General features: G+C 45.2%; 1 long non-coding RNA gene across 1 annotated transcript in view; it reads right to left on the reverse strand.

Moving 5' to 3' along the window:
• Nucleotides 1-15,391: 15,391 nt before the first annotated feature.
• Nucleotides 15,392-18,879, reverse strand: part of LOC149982713 (uncharacterized) — a 36,681-nt gene continuing 33,193 nt past the window's right edge. Inside the window, exon 3 of the long non-coding RNA XR_016496482.1 lies at nt 15,392-15,717. This is a non-coding gene — a long non-coding RNA (uncharacterized LOC149982713). The remainder of the gene's footprint in view (nt 15,718-18,879) is intronic.

Here is an 18,879-nt window from a genome sequence, read left to right on the forward strand (position 1 = left end):
TCTGGAACTATTCCCTGTACACATCTGTCACTGCTCCTCTTCTCCGCTCTTCTCCTCCGCCCCTCTCCTCCTCCCGCGCCTCTCTTCGTGTCTCTCGGTGTCTGCATTAAAGTTTCAGGTGGCATGGGCCGAGGGCCTGATGTGTCTGCTGTGTGTGGCTGCTGTTAAACACGGGTCTGCCTCGTAGGACGACGCACGCTGTCGCAGCTGGAAGGGAGCCATGGGCAACAGCATGTTAGAGACATTGGACTCCCGGTCTCCTGGTGCCGCTGTGGAAGATACAAGTGTTCAATTAGTGCCACGGGGACGCAGGTACACGCTAACATTGGCAGCTAACATAGCACGGGGACGCAGGTACACGCTAACATTGGCAGCTAACATAGCACGGGGACGCGGGTACACGCTAACATTGGCAGCTAACATAGCACGGGGACGCAGGTACACGGTATCATTGGCAGCTAACATAGCACGGGATGCAGGTACACGCTAACATTGGCAGCTAACATAGCACGGGGACGCAGGTACACGCTAACATTGGCAGCTAACATAGCACGGGATGCAGGTACACGCTAACATTGGCAGCTAACATAGCACGGGGACGCAGGTACACGCTAACATTGGCAGCTAACATAGCACGGGGACGCAGGTACACGCTAACATTGGCAGCTAACATAGCACGGGATGCAGGTACACGCTAACATTGGCAGCTAACATAGCACGGGGACGCAGGTACACGCTAACATTGGCAGCTAACATGGCACAGGATGCAGGTACACGCTAACATTGGCACCTAACATAGCACGAGATGCAGGTACACGCTAACATTGGCAGCTAACATAGCACGGGGACGCAGGTACACGCTAACATTGGCAGCTAACACAGCACGGGGACGCAGGTACACGCTAACATTGGCAGCTAACATAGCACGGGGACGCAGGTACACGCTAACATTGGCAGCTAACACAGCACGGGGACACAGGTACACGCTAACATTGGCAGCTAACATAGCACGGGGACGCAGGTACACGCTAACATTGGCAGCTAACACAGCACGGGGACGCAGGTACACACTAACATTGGCAGCTAACATAGCACGGGGACACAGGTACACGCTAACATTGGCAGCTAACATAGCACGGGGATGCAAGGGAAACTGTTTCTGCTGTGACGATTAGAACTTCTCCAACCCAAAAAACCCTGGATAGATGCCAGCATTCACACCAACTGAAAGCGTGAACCACGGTATGGTGGTGAAGCTAGGTAACAACACCTCGGCAACGCTGACCCTCGACCCTCAACACGGGGGCCCCACAAGGGAGTGTGCTCAGCCCCCTTCTGTACTCCCTGTTCACCCATGACTGCGTTGCCACGGAAGGAAAAAGGTGAAGGCCCTGGCTGAGTGGTGCCAGGAAAATAACGTCTCCCTCAACGTCAACAAAACGAAGGAGCTGATCGTGGACTTCAGGAGACAGAAGAAGGAGCAGGCCCTCATCCACTTCGACAGGGCAGCAGAGAGGGTGAAAAGCTTCCCTCGGTGTGCAGACAACCTGACATGGTCCAGCCACACAGACAGTGTGGTAAAGAAGGAGAAACACCGCCTCTTCAACTTCAGCCGGCTACATTTTTTTGGGGCTTGCCCTCTAACACCCTCACGAATGTCTACAGATGCACCATCGAGAGCATCCTGTCGGGCTTTATCACCACCTGGTATGGCACCGTCCACAGCCGCCTCCTGACAGAGCTGGTGTAACTGAGTCAGGTTTGTAGGCCTCCTTGCTCTCACACGCTTTTTCAGTTCTGCCAACAAATTATCTATAGGATTGAGGTCAGGGCTTTGTGATGGCCACTCCAATACCTTGACTTTGTTGTCCTTAAGGCATTTTGCCACAATTTTGGAAGTATGCTTGGGGTCATTGTCCATTTGGAAGACAAGCTTTAACTTCCTGACTGATGTCTTGAGATGCTGCTTCAATATATCCACATCCTTTTCCTACCTCATGATGCCATCTATTTTGTGAAGTGCACCAGTCCCTCCTGCAGCAAAGCACCTCCACAACATGATGCTGCCACCCCCGTGCTTCACTGTTGGGATGGTGTTCTTCGGCTTGCAAGCCTCCCACTTTTTCATCCAAACATAAAAATGGTGATTATGGCCAAACAGTTCTATTTTTGTTTCATCAGACCATAGGACATTTCTCCAAAAAGTACGATCTTTATCCCCATGTGCAGTTGCAAACCATAGTCTGGCTTTTTCATGGCGGTTTTGGAGCAGTGGCTTCTTCCTTGCTGAGCAGTCTTTCAGGTTATTTAAAAAATATATATATATTTCACCTTTATTTAATCAGGTAGGCTAGTTGAGAAGAAGTTCTAATTTGCAACTGCGACCTGGCCAAGATAAAGCAAAGCAGTGTGACACAGACAACAACACAGAGTTACACATGGAGTAAACAATAAACAAGCCAATAACACAATTAACAAGTCAATGACACAGTAGAAAAAAGAAAGTCTATATACAGTGTGTGCAAAAGGCATGAGGAGGTAGGCAATAAATAGGCCATAGGAGTGAATAATTACAATTTAGCAGATTAAAACACTGGAGTGATAAATGAGCAGATGATAATGTGCAAGTAGAGATACTGGTGTGCAAAAGAGCAGAAAAGTAAATAAAATAAAAACAGTATGGGGATGAGGTAGGTAGATTGGGTGGGCTATTTATGTCGATATAGCACTAATTTTACTGTGGATATAGATACTTTCGAACCCGTTTCCTCCAGCATCTTCACAAGGACCTTTGCTGTTGTTTTGGGATTGATTTGCACTTTTTGCACCAAAGTACGTTCATCTCTAGGAGACAGAATGCGTCTCCTTCCTGAGTGGTATGACAGCTGCGTGGTTCCATGGTGTTTATACTTGAGTACTATTGTTTGTACAGATGAACGTGGTACCTTCAGGCGTTTGGAAATTGCTCCCAAGGATGAACCAGACTTGTGGAGGTCTAAAAAGCGTTTTTTTTCTGAGGTCTTGGCTGATTTCTTTAGATTTTCCCATGTTCTCAAGCAAAGAGGCACAGCGTTTGAAAGTAGGCCTTGAAATCCATCCACAGGTACACCTCCAAAAGACTCAAATTATGAAAATCAGAAGCTTCTAAAGCCATGACATCATTTTCTGGAATTTTCCAAGCTGTTTAAAGGCAGCAATTTAGTGTATGTAATCTTCTGACCCACTGGAGTTGTGATACAGTGCATTTTAGTGAAATAATCTGAAAGTGAAAAATGACTTGTGTCATACACAAAGTAGATGTCCTAACCAACTTGCCAAAACTATAGTTTGTTAACAAGAAATTTGTGGAGTGGTTGAAAAACGAGTTTTAATAAACAACGTGACATAGTGCTTGGTTGTCATACACACGTTTTAATAAACAACATGACATAGTACATGCTACTTTTAATCACAAAGAGAGACAGTATCTTCAGAAAGTACACACACTCCTTGACTATTTCCATATTTTGTTGTGTTTCAAAAGTTGTCAATTTTTTTGTCAACGATCTAAACAAAATACTCTGTAATGTCAAAGTGGAAATAAATAACATAATAACGTTAAAAAAAAGTATCTATCAAATTAGTTGTGGGTTTTTTAAATGTAACTTGGACACTCAGGAATATTTACTGTCTTCTTGGTAAGTAACTCCAGTGTAGATTCGGCCTTGTGTTTTAGGTTATTGTCTTGCTGAAAGGGGATTTCATCTCCTAGCGTCTGGTGGAAAGCAGACTGAGACAGGTTTTCCTCTAAGATTGTGCCTTTGCTTAGGTCCATTCCGTTTCTTTTTATCCTGAAAAACTCCCCAGTTCTTAACAAGTACAAGCATACTCATAACATGATGCAGCCACTGCTATGGTTGAAAAAAAATGGAGTGATACTCAGGAATGTTTTGTATTGTATTTGCCCCAAACATAACACTTTGTATTCAGGACAAAAAGTTAATTGCGCTGCTAGATTTGTTTCAGTATTATGTTAGTGCCTTGTTGCAAACAGGATGCATGTTTTGGAATATTTTTATTCTGTACAGGCTTCCGTCTTTTCACTCTGTCATTTAAGTTAGTATTGTGGAGTAACTACAATGTTGTTGATCTATCCTCAGTTTTCTCCTATCACAGCCATTAAAAATAAATATTCTTAGGGCTAGGTGTCCCCCTGTCGACAACTTCCGGTGAAATTGGAGGGCGCGCAATTCAAAAAATAATCATACAAATTATGGATATTAAACATGTAGGTACATTCAAGGGTGTTATATCGGTTAAAAGCTTAAATTCTTGTTAATCTAACTGCATTGTCCGATTTACAATAGGCTTTACAGCGAAAGCATGCCATGCGATTGTTTGAGGACGGCACCCCACATCAAAATATTTTTCAATCAACACAGGCTTCATAAAATCACAAATAGCGATTAAATATTCACTTACTTTTTAAAAATCCTCTGATTTGCAATCCAAAGGGTCCCAGCTACAACATGCATGGTCGTTTTGTTAGATAAAATCATCCTTTATATCCCAAAAAGTTAGTTTAGTTGGCACCATTGATTTGAGTAATCCACTCGTTCAACATGCAGACAAAAGAATCCAAAAGCTACCGCTAAACTTTGTTAAAAGAAGTCAAAATACTTTTCTATTTAATCATCATCCTAAAATGTAGTTAAACTATAATATTTCATACGGAAAGAAGTATGTTCAATAGAAAAGTAAAATTAGCAGGTGCGTGTCCTCTTCGTCGCCCGCCCACAGACTGATTTCCAACTCTGACTCTCAAAACTCAAAATTCTTCCTCGTTTGAGAAGAAACAAGCCTGAAACCTTGAACAAAGACTGTTGACATCTCTTAGGAATTGCAATCTGGGAGCTGGAATTGCATAGCTTCCCATTGTAAGAGCATGGGCTCTCTCTCTCAAAAAAAATCCAGGTGGTTTTTCTTTGGATTTTCTCCTACCGAATCAATTGTGTTTTAGTCTCATACATTATTTCTACAAACTTCAAAGTGTTTTCTATCTAATGGTACCAATTATATGCATATCCTGGCTTCTGGGACTGAGTAACAGGCAGTTTACTTTGGGCACGTCAGTCAGACAGGAAGTGGAGAAAAATAGACCCTTGCCTGTATATGTAACTGCTGTAAAGTCACCATGTATGGTTGTAGTGACTGTGTGTATTGATACAACGGCCAAAGTGTATTTAATAACTTCCGCAATTAATTAAAAAAACACTGTGGAAATATTGTACAATCCAGGTGTGCAAAGCTCTTAGAGACTTACCCAGAAAGACTCACAGCTGTAATCACTGCCAAAGGGAGTCAAACATGTATTGACTCATGTGTGTGAACACTTAAGTAAATTAGATATTTCTGTATTTAATTTTCAGTAAATTTGGAAACATTTCTGTAAGCATTTTCACTTTGTCATTATGGGGTTTTCCGTCTACACTATATTCCTTCTACACTCTATTCTATTCACACTCTATTCCATTTACACTCTATTCCATCCACAATCTACTCAATCTACCCTCTACTCTATTCCATCTACACCCTACTCTATTCCATCTACTCTCTACTCTATTCCATCTACATTGTACTATATTCCGTCTACATTCTACTATATTCCATCTACACAATACTCTATTCCATACACACTCTACTATATTCCGTATACACTCTACTATATTCTATATACACTCTATTATATTACATCTACACTCTACCATATTCAATCTACACTCTACTATGTTCCATCTACACTCTATTCCATCTACACTCTACTCAATTCCACCTACACTCTATTCCATCTACACTCTATTCCATCTACACTTTACTCTATTCCATCTACACTCTATTCCATCTACACTCTACTTTGTTCCATCTACACTCTATTCCATCTACACTCTACTTTGTTCCATCTACACTCTATTCCATCTTCACTCTATTCCATCTACACTCTACTCTGTTTTATCTTCACTCTATTCCATCTACACTCTATTCCATCTACACTCTACTCTATTCCATCTACACTCTGTTCCATCAACAGCCTAGTCAATCTACACTCTACTCTATTCCATCTTCACTCTATTCCATCTACACTCTACTCTATTCCATCTACACTCTACTCTATTCCATCTACACTCTTCCATCTACACTCTACTCTATTCCATCTACACTCTACTCTATTCCATCTACACTCTATTCCATCTACACTCTACTCTGTTTTATCTTCACTCTGTTCCATCTACACTCTACTCTATTCCATCTACACTCTACTCTATTCCATCTACACTCTGTTCCATCTACCCTCTGGTCCAGCTGGGCCATTATCCTGCTAACACATCTCATGTCTGACTAACTGGTACCAACAACACCAAGCTTCAGGTTTGAACACACACACACACACACACACACACACACACACACACACACACACACACACACACACACACACACACACACACACACACACACACAGACACACACACACACACACACACAGACACACACACACACACACACACACACAGGAGGAGGAGTGCATAAAAATATGAATTCTATGTGTTCATTAAATAATCATCATTGTAAAAGCAGAATAGCAGGCTTGGTGAATAGGTCTCCCACTGCCCACCCCTGCACTAACCAAACCTATCTAATGAAACCAGATTGAAAACACACAGAAATACCACAGGCCCGGAACAGCTACTTCACTCCCTCCAAGAGCTCTGAAGTGGTGTTTTCATCCAATTTTGGCCAAAATAAATGTGTATTTTTATAATGTCGGGAGGGTCGCTAATGGATTTTGAATAAAAGGAAACATTGTGTGTGATGTGAGGTGCCGGGTGTCCGCGGCACATATACCTTTCTCCCCCCCCCCCCCCCCCCCCCCTCCGAGCTCATTTAAAAGCCCTCGCTGCCTTGTTGTGCTTGCCTTGGGTTAGCCGTTCCACACGCCGTTGCCTCTCCTCTCCCCCCTATCATTGGTTGAATGAGTCAAAGATGACGACCCGTCCATGTTTTAATGCTTTGTCTGCCCGGTTGCAAGTGATTCCCTGACGGGAACAACAACACACACAAAAAAAAAACCTGGCTGGCTGATGTTGCCTCTATTCAGAGCTGTGTGAAAGGAAGAGTACTGCTCTACTTCCTGTGTTCTGGATCATATGCCAAAGACATTCACTTGCAGGGATGGGTATGGCACGAAGGCTGGTTTCTCTTATCTTCTTCCCGTGTATCTGAAGTCGTGTGTCCCCCCCCAAAAAAATATGTATATACAGAAAACACGGTTAAACGTTTGACACTGGATTTTTTTTTTTTTTATCTTTCTTCTTCTCTATCGTTGAGTTGCAAATATTTAAATGTTTGAATGAGCCTGGACTAATATCTACCAACCAATCACAATTCAGATGAAATCACTTTCAATTATTTAGAATTACAACACCATTTTTTTAAAATTAGAATTACGTTATAATAACGTCAACATTATAACCACAAATACAACTATGTCCTATACAGCGTTTTATGTAATTTTACATTGTCGACTGGAGGCAGTTTGTTTCTGTTTTGTTTATTAAAATTTGTTTTTTTGTTGTGTTGCTCCGTTTAAACAAATGCATAAGGCAAAGAGCAAGGTAACAGGATGGGGCAAAATATTCATCAAATCTGCAGCCTGCGGGACATCAAAGCCACCCCCCCCCCCCCCCCAGCAGTTGATTTACTAGGCTGTTGTTACATTACAATGCATAATGGTTAGAAAGAGAGGCCAATATAATAGAGTTGGCAGAGAAAAGCTCCATTCTCTAGCCAGGGGTTTGTTGTTATCAACCAATGTTAGTATGTCAACAAAAGCTACTTCAATGAGGTTGGACATTTGTTGGCAAGGTCAGAGACATGTTTTTTTATTATTAGGTCTGGGATTTGCATGATTTGAGGCGTATGTTGACATGTTAACAAAAGCTTGTATTTACACGAATTAGAAGGTGTTGGTGTCTTTTTTTGTGTGTGTGTGGGTATTGTGTATATATGTGTGTGTACATTTTGTTTTCTCTACATTGCCAATATATTGTTACGTGTGCAAGAGACAATTGAAACAATTGTAACGTCGGCAAAAAATGTAGCTTCCTGAATCTGACTGGCGTTTGTGAGTTGATGTGCCTTTGGTTAAAGACTCTAATTCCACAAATACATAGTACATACACATCACAATACAACCGAATAAAATATGATAAAACTTCCATGGTGAAATATGTTTCCTCCAACCAGAGACCGTATTTATGCCTCTCTATCCCCCTAAAGGGGTGAGAAGTGTCAGTCTCAGCGTAGGAGAAAGATAGACAGGCATAGTCCCCTAATCATTATCTTAACATTTCCCCTGGCCATCAAAACCAACAATAGTTCTATAGAGGGAACATTAACAATGTCACTACGTTTCCAGTGTGACGAACCTGACCTCTATATTTCTGGGACCTGCAGAGACTGACCGTGAACTATAAGATGTTAAGATGCGTGTGTGAACTAGGAGATGTTTAGGATGTGTGTGAACTTGGAGATGTTTAGGATGTGTGTGTGAACTAGGAGATGTTTAGGATGTGTGTGTGAACTAGGAGATGTTTAGGATGTGTGTGAACTAGGAGATGTTTAGGATGTGTGTGTGAACTAGGAGATGTTTAGGACGTGTGTGTGAACTAGGAGATGTTTAGGATGTGTGTGTGAACTAGGAGATGTTTAGGATGTGTGTGTGAACTAGGAGATGTTTAGGATGTGTGTGTGAACTAGGAGATGTTTAGGATGTGTGTGTGAACTAGGAGATGTTTAGGATGTGTGTGTGAACTAGGAGATGTTTAGGATGTGTGTGTGAACTAGGAGATGTTTAGGATGTGTGTGTGAACTAGGAGATGTTTAGGATGTGTGTGTGAACTAGGAGATGTTTAGGATGTGTGTGTGAACTAGGAGATGTTTAGGATGTGTGTGTGAACTAGGAGATGTTTAGGATGTGTGTGTGAACTAGGAGATGTTTAGGATGTGTGTGTGAACTAGGAGATGTTTAGGATGTGTGTGTGAACTAGGAGATGTTTAGGATGTGTGTGTGAACTAGGAGATGTTTAGGATGTGTGTGTGAACTAGGAGATGTTTAGGATGTGTGTGTGAACTTGGAGATGTTTAGGATGTGTGTGTGAACTAGGAGATGTTTAGGATGTGTGTGTGAACTAGGAGATGTTTAGGATGTGTGTGTGAACTAGGAGATGTTTAGGATGTGTGTGTGAACTAGGAGATGTTTAGGATGTGTGTGTGAACTAGGAGATGTTTAGGATGTGTGTGTGAACTAGGAGATGTTTAGGATGTGTGTGTGAACTAGGAGATGTTTAGGATGTGTGTGTGAACTAGGAGATGTTTAGGATGTGTGTGTGAACTAGGAGATGTTTAGGATGTGTGTGTGAACTAGGAGATGTTTAGGATGTGTGTGTGAACTAGGAGATGTTTAGGATGTGTGTGAACTAGGAGATGTTTAGGATGTGTGTGAACTAGGAGATGTTTAGGATGTGTGTGTGAACTAGGAGATGTTTAGGATGTGTGTGTGAACTAGGAGATGTTTAGGATGTGTGTGAACTAGGAGATGTTTAGGATGTGTGTGAACTAGGAGATGTTAACAAGGGCATTTGTTTTGCAGGTGCTTAACATAAACGATGGGGTCAAACCTTAACCCTAACCATAACCCTAACCCTAACCCTAACCCTAACCTTCCTTTAATTTTACTGTAGTACAGATCGCAAACAACGTTGTTTTTTTTTGCAAGTCACTAAAGTGCAGTGCAGTTAAAAATATATATAGTGTAATTAAAAAAGACACCATTTGAACCACAAAATTATTTCAATATAAACATAAATCCTGAGACAGTGCTGCATTTAAAAACAATATATGTTGTGTATGTTGTCTCTGTTATATCCCGATGGATCAATACAGATACCAACTGTATGTTGTCTCTGTTATATCCCGATGGATCAATACAGATACCAACTGTATGTTGTCTCTGTTATATCCCGATGGATCAATACAGATACCAACTGTATGTTGTCTCTGTTATATCCCGATGGATCAATACAGATGTATTGAATACAGAAAAATGACATTGTTGAGGACACTAGCTTGTGATCCTCCCTGTCATGTCCTATCCCCTGGTCAGGAATAGTGGGTGTAGTGGGTGTAGTGTGTAGTGTGTGTGTGTGTGTGTGTGTGTGGGTGTGGGGGGGGGGGGGGGGAATTCATACCAGTCCATCTGTCTTTTCACAATCCGTCCGTGGCCCAGTTCACAAAGCAGCACAGCTCTAACACAGCTCTACAGCATCTAACACAGCTCTAACAGAGCTCTACAGCATCTAACACAGCTCTAACACAGCTCTACAGCATTTAACACAGCATCTAACACAGCATCTAACACAGCTCTAACACAGCTATACAGCATCTAACACAGCTCTACAGCATCTAACACAGCTCTACAGCATCTAACACAGCTCTAACACAGCTCTACAGTATCTAACACAGCTCTAACACAGCTATACAGCATCTAACACAGCATCTAACACAGCATCTAACACAGCTCTAAACACAGCATCTAACACAGCATCTAACACAGCTCTAACACAGCATCTAACACAGCACTAACACAGCCCTATCACAGCTCCAACCTCAGACTGCGTGTCATACTCTAATTTCTGTGTGTGTGTGTGTGTGTGTGTGTATTGTTTTTCTGTGTAACTCTCAGAGGATAGCCCAGTCTGTCTCATGTTATAACAGGAGATGACATGCAGTCTATTGTAATCAGTGTTATGTTAGACCAGCCAGATTGCTGAGGCCTGGGCTTGACACTGCATGTCACTGTGTGTGTTTCTTTCACCAGAGACCCACTAGCAACACGATTGCTGCCACACATGATGCCCTCAACATTTTTTATTCAAACATAAAATCAGGAAAAAGAGGAGGAGAGGCTGAGAGGTGGAGAGGATGAGAGGTGGAGAGGATGAGAGGTGGAGAGGATGAGAGGTGGAGAGGCTGAGAGGTGGAGAGGATGAGAGGAATGGAAGGAGGAGAGATTGAGAGGATGAGCGGAATGGAAGGAGGAGAGATTGAGAGGCTGAGAGGATGAGAGCCGGAGAGGATGAGTGGCTGAGAGTTTTAAAGGAGGAGAGGCTGAGAGGTGGAGAGGCTGAGAGGATGAGAGGCGGAGAGGATGAGAGGAATGGTAGGAGGAGAGATAAAGAGGATGAGAGGATGAGAGGAATGGAAGGAGGAGAGATTGAGCGGCGGAGAGGCTGAGAGGCGGAGAGGGGGAGAGGGGGAGAGGCTAAGAGGCTGAGAGGCGGAGAGGGGGAGAGGCTAAGTGGCTGAGAGGCTGAGAGGGGGAGAGGAGAAGAGGCTGAGAAGCAAAGAGGAGAAGGGGATGAGAGGCTGAGAGGCTGAGAGGAGAAGAGGTTGAGAAGCGAAGAGGAGAAGGGGATGAGAGGCTGAGAGGCTGAGAGGAGAAGAGGTTGAGAAGCGAAGAGGAGAAGGGGATGAGAGGCTGAGAGGCTGAGAGGAGAAGAGGTTGAGAAGCGAAGAGGAGAAGGGGATGAGAGGCTGAGAGGCTGAGAGGAGAAGAGGTTGAGAAGCGAAGAGGAGAAGGGGATGAGCGGCTGAGAGGCTGAGAGGGGAAGAGGTTGAGAAGCGAAGAGGAGAAGGGGATGAGAGGCTGAGAGGAGAAGAGGCTGAGAAGCGAAGAGGAGAAGGGGATGAGAGGCGGAGAGGCGGAGAGGCTGAGAAGCGAAGAGGAGAAGGGGATGAGAGTCTGAGAGGCTGAGAGGCGGAGAGGCGGAGAGGCTGAGAAGCGAAGAGGAGAAGGGGATGAGCGGCTGAGAGGCTGAGAGGCGGAGAGGCGGAGAGGCTGAGAGGCTGAGAGGAGAAGAGGTTGAGAAGCGAAGAGGAGAAGGGGATGAGAGGCTGAGAGGCTGAGAGGAGAAGAGGTTGAGAAGCGAAGAGGAGAAGGGGATGAGAGGCTGAGAGGCTGAGAGGAGAAGAGGTTGAGAAGCGAAGAGGAGAAGGGGATGAGCGGCTGAGAGGCTGAGAGGGGAAGAGGTTGAGAAGCGAAGAGGAGAAGGGGATGAGAGGCTGAGAGGAGAAGAGGCTGAGAAGCGAAGAGGAGAAGGGGATGAGAGGCGGAGAGGCGGAGAGGCTGAGAAGCGAAGAGGAGAAGGGGATGAGAGTCTGAGAGGCTGAGAGGCGGAGAGGCGGAGAGGCTGAGAAGCGAAGAGGAGAAGGGGATGAGCGGCTGAGAGGCTGAGAGGAGAAGAGGTTGAGAAGCGAAGAGGAGAAGGGGATGAGAGGCTGAGAGGCTGAGAGGAGAATAGGTTGAGAAGCGAAGAGGAGAAGGGGATGAGAGGCTGAGAGGAGTAGAGGCTGAGAAGCGAAGAGGAGAAGGGGATGAGCGGCTGATGTCTCTGGTGACCGAATGGAACCCACTGGAGAATACCCACCCGCCTTTCCTGCCTAGCGAACCTCAGCTAAATGCACTCTCATATTAATATTTTACAATGCCATAATGCATCTGGAATAAACCTCAGAGGAGAGATACATCAATTTACGAAGGTCTCTTGCTTTACTCCTCTCTCTTTTTTGGGGGGGAGGGGTAATTTAGCAAACACTCTTATCCACAACCCTGGCGTTGCAAGCGCCATGCTCTACCAACTGAGCCACTCCTCTCTCTCTCTCTCTCTCTCTCTCTCTCTCTGTCTCTCTCTTGCTCTCTCTCTCTCTCTCTCTCTCTCAGAAACTGGAGGATAATTTGCCATTAGAAGAAATAGTTAATCATGCCGCTTGGGAGCACCATAAACCCAGCTGCCTCCCCTTATTCACTTAAGGAGCAAAGACACACTTTCAAGTGGATGATCTGCATTCCAAAAGGTACCCTATTCCCTGTATAGTGCACTAATATTGACCAGAGTCCATATGACTGGACTAGTGGACTACATAGGGAATAGGGTGCCTTTTGGGACACGCTCATGTAAAATATTGACCAGGAGCCTTAACTGTCCCTGGGCTGATTAGCACAGAAAGCTTTCCTGAGGTATTAAACCTGCAGCATGTTGCAGAGATCAATCAACATAAAGGGAGCTTCCCACTAAAGCCCTATCGGGGGGTCATAAATAAATCAGCTAACCCTAACTCACTAAGGCCTGATCAGGGGTTAGCATCAGCTAACCCTAACTCACTAAGGCCTGATCAGGGGTTAGCATCAGCTAACCCTAACTCACTTAGGCCTGATCAGGGGTTAGCATCAGCTAACCCTAACTCACTAAGGCCTGATCAGGGGTTTAGAATCAGCTAAGCCTAACCCACTAAGGCTTGATCAGGGGTTAGCATCAGCTAAGCCTAACTCACTAAGGCCTGATCAGGGGTTAGCATCAGCTAAGCCTAACTCACTAAGGCCAGATCAGTGGTTAGCATCAGCTAAGCCTAACTCACTAAGGCCAGATCAGTGGTTAGCATCAGCTAAGCCTAACTCACTAAGGCCAGATCAGTGGTTAGCATCAGCTAAGCCTAACTCACTAAGGCCTGATCAGGGGTTTAGAATCAGCTAAGCCTAACCCACTAAGGCCTGATCAGGGGTTAGCATCAGCTAAGCCTAACTCACTAAGGCCAGATCAGGCGTTAGAACACACAATGGATCCACAATACCTAAGGTTATCCCATCCCAATTAGCCTCAGAGATCAGGACGGATCCTTCTTGAAGAACTTTCTGGCACCTCAGTGGATCCACAGTCCAAACATAAAATTTACACTAAAATCCTTAAGTAATATTTTGACAAACGTATGACAATGTAATTACATTAACTATAATACTAATATGAATAATTTAAATCCATGTGATGATCATCAGTAATATTACTAATATTTGTAATTTTAACAGATAGGTCTAACCTGTCAATCAGTCACTCAATTCTGTATATAGTCGACATCTCAAATAGCACCCTATTCCTTACGTAGTGCACTACTGGAGTCCTACGAGCCCTGGTCAAAATGAATGCACCACATAGGGAATAGTGTGCCATTTGGGACACAGACCTCTTCTACCTCCATCGCCAGTGTCTATTGACAGCTCTGCTTTAGTGTTGTAGGGTCTGTTCACCTTCATTGAGAGTTACTTTTCCGTATGTTTTATGCGTTACTCATTAGCATATCATTGACTGTGACCGTAATTGCTTAACGAGCCGTTAACGAGCCACACAATAATTAGCATCAGTGGAGTAATTATGTGTAGTGTTTGAACATTTGCTTTCAATAATTATTGCCGTAGCTGGCCTTATCACAAACACCAAAACAGAGTGTCAAGAGAATATGTAAACACATGGAAAACCATATAAGAACAGACATTATTATTATTATATGAATTATATAACAAACATAACTATAGTTAATATCTATTGGAGCACACGTCACACTGAACAGAAATACAATCACACCATGTAAAGTGTTGTTCCCATGTTTCATCAGCTGAAATAAAAGATACCAGAAATGTTACAAACGCATTAAAAAGCTTTATTTTGCTCAGATTTTGTGCACAAATGTGTTTCTGTCCCTGTTTGTGAGCATTTATCCTTTGCCAAAAGACAGTGGGGTTATGGTATGGGGAAGACATAAGCTACGGACAACGAATACAATTGCATTTTTTCGATGTCAAATTGAATACACAGAAATACCCGTGAGGCCCGTATTTAAGGTACTGTGACCAACAGATCCATATCTGTATTCCCAGTCATGTGAAATCCATAGATTAGGACCTAATGAATTTATTTAAATTGACTGATTTCCTTATATGAACTTTAACTCAGTAAAATCTTTGAAGTCTTTGATTTTTGTTCAATATATATTAAACTTGCACTACATATAAATACAGACAAAATTGACAGATAAGTTGAAAATATATTTTAGAGCAAAAACTCCTCCACTCTCCCTCTTGGGGCGGCAGGTAGCCGAAAGGTTGCTGGATCGAATCCCCGAGCTGACCAAGGTAAAAAAAAAAATCTGTCGTTCTGCCCCTGAACAAGGCAGTTCAACCCACTAGTTCCTAGACCGTCATTGTAAATAAGAATTTGGTTCTTAACTGACTTGGCTAGTTAAATAAAAGGTTCAATCAAAAAATAGAAATCCTTCTATCACCATGGCTAACAGAAGTTTTATTTGGGTAGATACTTTATAAAGCAAACAGATTTCATTTTTAATGCTACCTACAGTTCATACTGCCAACAGACCAATACAAACAAACCACGTTGGCTTAGGCACTTAGGGAGCTCCAGTACCCCCCCCCCCCCCCCCCCCCCCCCCCCACACACACACACACACACACACACACTACCACCCCACCCCCAGTCCCAGTCCCCAGACAAAGGCATTGGAAAACATTATAAAACCGTACCACTTCACCAGACCCCGCCGAGCGTGCCCGCTATCTGCCAGCTTTCCCCAGACAACACAATTATGTGGCCCGTAGACAAACAGTGACCCACTAAACTGGTCCGTTTCTTCTATCCCAACACCAGATGGTTCCATTGAGAGAGGGGAGAATCCCGAGCACGGCTGTCTGCCCGTCGCATGCTGGGCGTGTGCTGGTCTTGTTTACCTTCCACTCAGGGTTGTAATGGAGTCGCCAATGATAATAAAACACCTGCTCTGCAAATAAAACAAACAAAACATGACTTTTAGTGGGGCTTAGAGCTAAATACCTCTGTGATCAGGTTGAGAAGAGGATGGCCCTCTGCTCGGGGCTCGGGGCCTGGTGCTCGGAGCCTGGCGTTCGCCACTTGACAAACAGGAAGCCTCAGCAGATGTCCTTTGCTAACCTCACTCCACCAGCCCTAGGGTTTGACCTCTCGCCACCAGCCCCAAGGTTTGACCTCTCGCCACCAGCCCCAGGGTTTGACCTCTCGCCACCAGCCCCAAGGTTTGACCTCTCGCCACCAGCCCCAGGGTTTGACCTCGTCACACCAGCCCTAGGGTTTGACTCCACGCCACCAGCCCTAGGGTTTGACCTCACGCCACCAGCCCTAGGGTTTGACCTCACTCCACCAGCCCTAGGGTTTGACCTCACTCCGCCAGCCCAGGGGTTGACCTCACTCCACCAGCCCAGGGTTTGACCTCACTCCACCAGCCCTAGGGTTTGACCTCACTCCACCAGCCCTAGGGTTTGACCTCACTCCACCAGCCCTAGGGTTTGACCTCACTCCACCAGCCCAGGGTTTGACCTCACTCCACCAGCCCAGGGTTTGACCTCACTCCACCAGCCCTAGGGTTTGGCCTCACTCCACCAGCCCTAGGGTTTGACCTCACTCCACCAGCCCAGGGTTTGACCTCACTCCACCAGCCCTAGGGTTTGACCTCACTCCACCAGCCCTAGGGTTTGACCTCACTCCACCAGCCCAGGGTTTGACCTCACTCCACCAGCCCTAGGGTTTGACCTCACTCCACCAGCCCCAGGGTTTGACCTCTCGCCACCAGCCCCAAGGTTTGACCTCTCGCCACCAGCCCCAGGGTTTGACCTCGTCACACCAGCCCTAGGGTTTGACTCCACGCCACCAGCCCTAGGGTTTGACCTCACGCCACCAGCCCTAGGGTTTGACCTCACTCCACCAGCCCTAGGGTTTGACCTCACTCCGCCAGCCCAGGGGTTGACCTCACTCCACCAGCCCAGGGTTTGACCTCACTCCACCAGCCCTAGGGTTTGACCTCACTCCACCAGCCCTAGGGTTTGACCTCACTCCACCAGCCCTAGGGTTTGACCTCACTCCACCAGCCCAGGGTTTGACCTCACTCCACCAGCCCAGGGTTTGACCTCACTCCACCAGCCCTAGGGTTTGGCCTCACTCCACCAGCCCTAGGGTTTGACCTCACTCCACCAGCCCAGGGTTTGACCTCACTCCACCAGCCCTAGGGTTTGACCTCACTCCACCAGCCCTAGGGTTTGACCTCACTCCACCAGCCCAGGGTTTGACCTCACTCCACCAGCCCTAGGGTTTGACCTCACTCCACCAGCCCCAGGGTTTGACCTCACTCCACCAGCCCCAGGGTTAGACCTCACTCCACCAGCCCCAGGGTTTGACCTCACTCCACCAGCCCTAGGGTTTGCCCTCACTCCACCAGCCCAGGGTTAGACCTCACTCCACCAGCCCCAGGGTTTGACCTCACTCCACCAGCCCAGGGTTAGACCTCACTCCACCAGCCCCAAGGTTTGACCTCACTCCACCAGCCCCAGGGTTTGACCTCACTCCACCAGCCCAGGGTTTGACCTCACTCCACCAGCCCTACGGTTTGACCTCACTCCACCAGCCCCAGGGTTAGACCTCACTCCACCAGCCCCAGGGTTTGACCTCACTCCACCAGCCCCAGGGTTTGACCTCACTCCACCAGCCCTAGGGTTTGACCTCACTCCACCAGCCCTACGGTTTGACCTCACTCCACCGGCCCAGGGTTTGACCTCACTCCACCAGCCCTAGGGTTTGACCTCGTCACACCAGCCCCAGGGTTTGACCTCACTCCACCAGCCCCAGGGTTTGACCTCACTCCACCAGCCCCAGGGTTTGACCTCACTCCACCAGCCCCAGGGTTAGACCTCACTCCACCAGCCCCAGGGTTTGACCTCACTCCACCATCCCAGGGTTTGACCTTAACCCACCATTCCACCAGATACTGTATGGACTTTTCTGTTCAGGTAGCTTTTTCCTCAAGTTCGTTTGGTGGCAGATAAATGGGTCTATTTATTTAGCTCAATTTTAGTCTCATTTAACCAGAGTACCTTCTTCCATATGTTTGGGGGAGTCTCCCACATGCCTTTTGGCGAACACCAAATGTGTTTGCTTATTTTTTTCTTAATAATGCAGTGTCTTTTCTCTTGACACTCTTCTGTAAAGCCCAGCTCTGTGGAGGGTAAGGCTTAATGAGGTCCTACGGACAGATACTCCAATCTCCGCTGTGGAGCTTTACAGCTCCTTCAGGGTTATCTTTGGTGTCTTTGTGGCCTCTCTGATTAATGCCCTCCTGCCTGATCCGTGAGTTTTGGTATGCGGCCCTTTCTTGACATGTTTGATGTTGTGCCAAATTCTTTAAATTTTTAATAATGGATTTAATGGTGCTCCGTGGGATGTTCAAAGTTTCTGATATTTTTTTATAACTCAACCCTGATCTGTACTTCTCCACAACTTTGTCCCTGACCTGTTTGGAGAGCTCCTTGGTCTTCATGGTGCCGCTTGCTTAGTGGTGCCGCTTGCTTAGTGGTGCCGCTTGCTTAGTGGTGTTGCAGACTCTGGGGCCTTTCAGAACAGGTGTATATATATACTGAGATCATGTGACAGATCATGTGACACTTAGATTGCACACAGGTGGACTTTCTTTAACTAATTATGTGACTTCTGAAGGTAATTGGTTGCACCAGATCTTATTTAGGAGCTTCATAGTAAAGGGGGTGAATACATATGCACACACCACTTTTCAGTTTTTAATTTATTTAATGTTTTTGAAACAAGTAATTTATTTAATTTCACTTCACCAATTTGGACTATTTTGTGTATGTCCATTACATGAAATCCAAATAAAAATCCATTTAAATTACAGGTTGTAATGCAACAAAATAGTAAAAACGCCAAGGAGGGTGAATACTTTTGCAAGGCACTGTAGTGCACTACTGGAGTCCCTACAAACCCTGGTCAAAATGAATGCACCACATAGTGAATAGTGTGCCATTCAGGACACAACAGACCTACTTCCATCACTAGTGTCTATTGACAGCTCTGCTTTAGTGTTGTAGGGTCTGTTCACCTTCATTGAGAGTTACTTTTACGT

Source organism: Oncorhynchus mykiss, chromosome 6 (assembly GCF_057628025.1).
Source record: "Oncorhynchus mykiss isolate SJ-2025 chromosome 6, ASM5762802v1, whole genome shotgun sequence".
NCBI classification, from domain to species: Eukaryota; Metazoa; Chordata; class Actinopteri; order Salmoniformes; family Salmonidae; genus Oncorhynchus; species Oncorhynchus mykiss.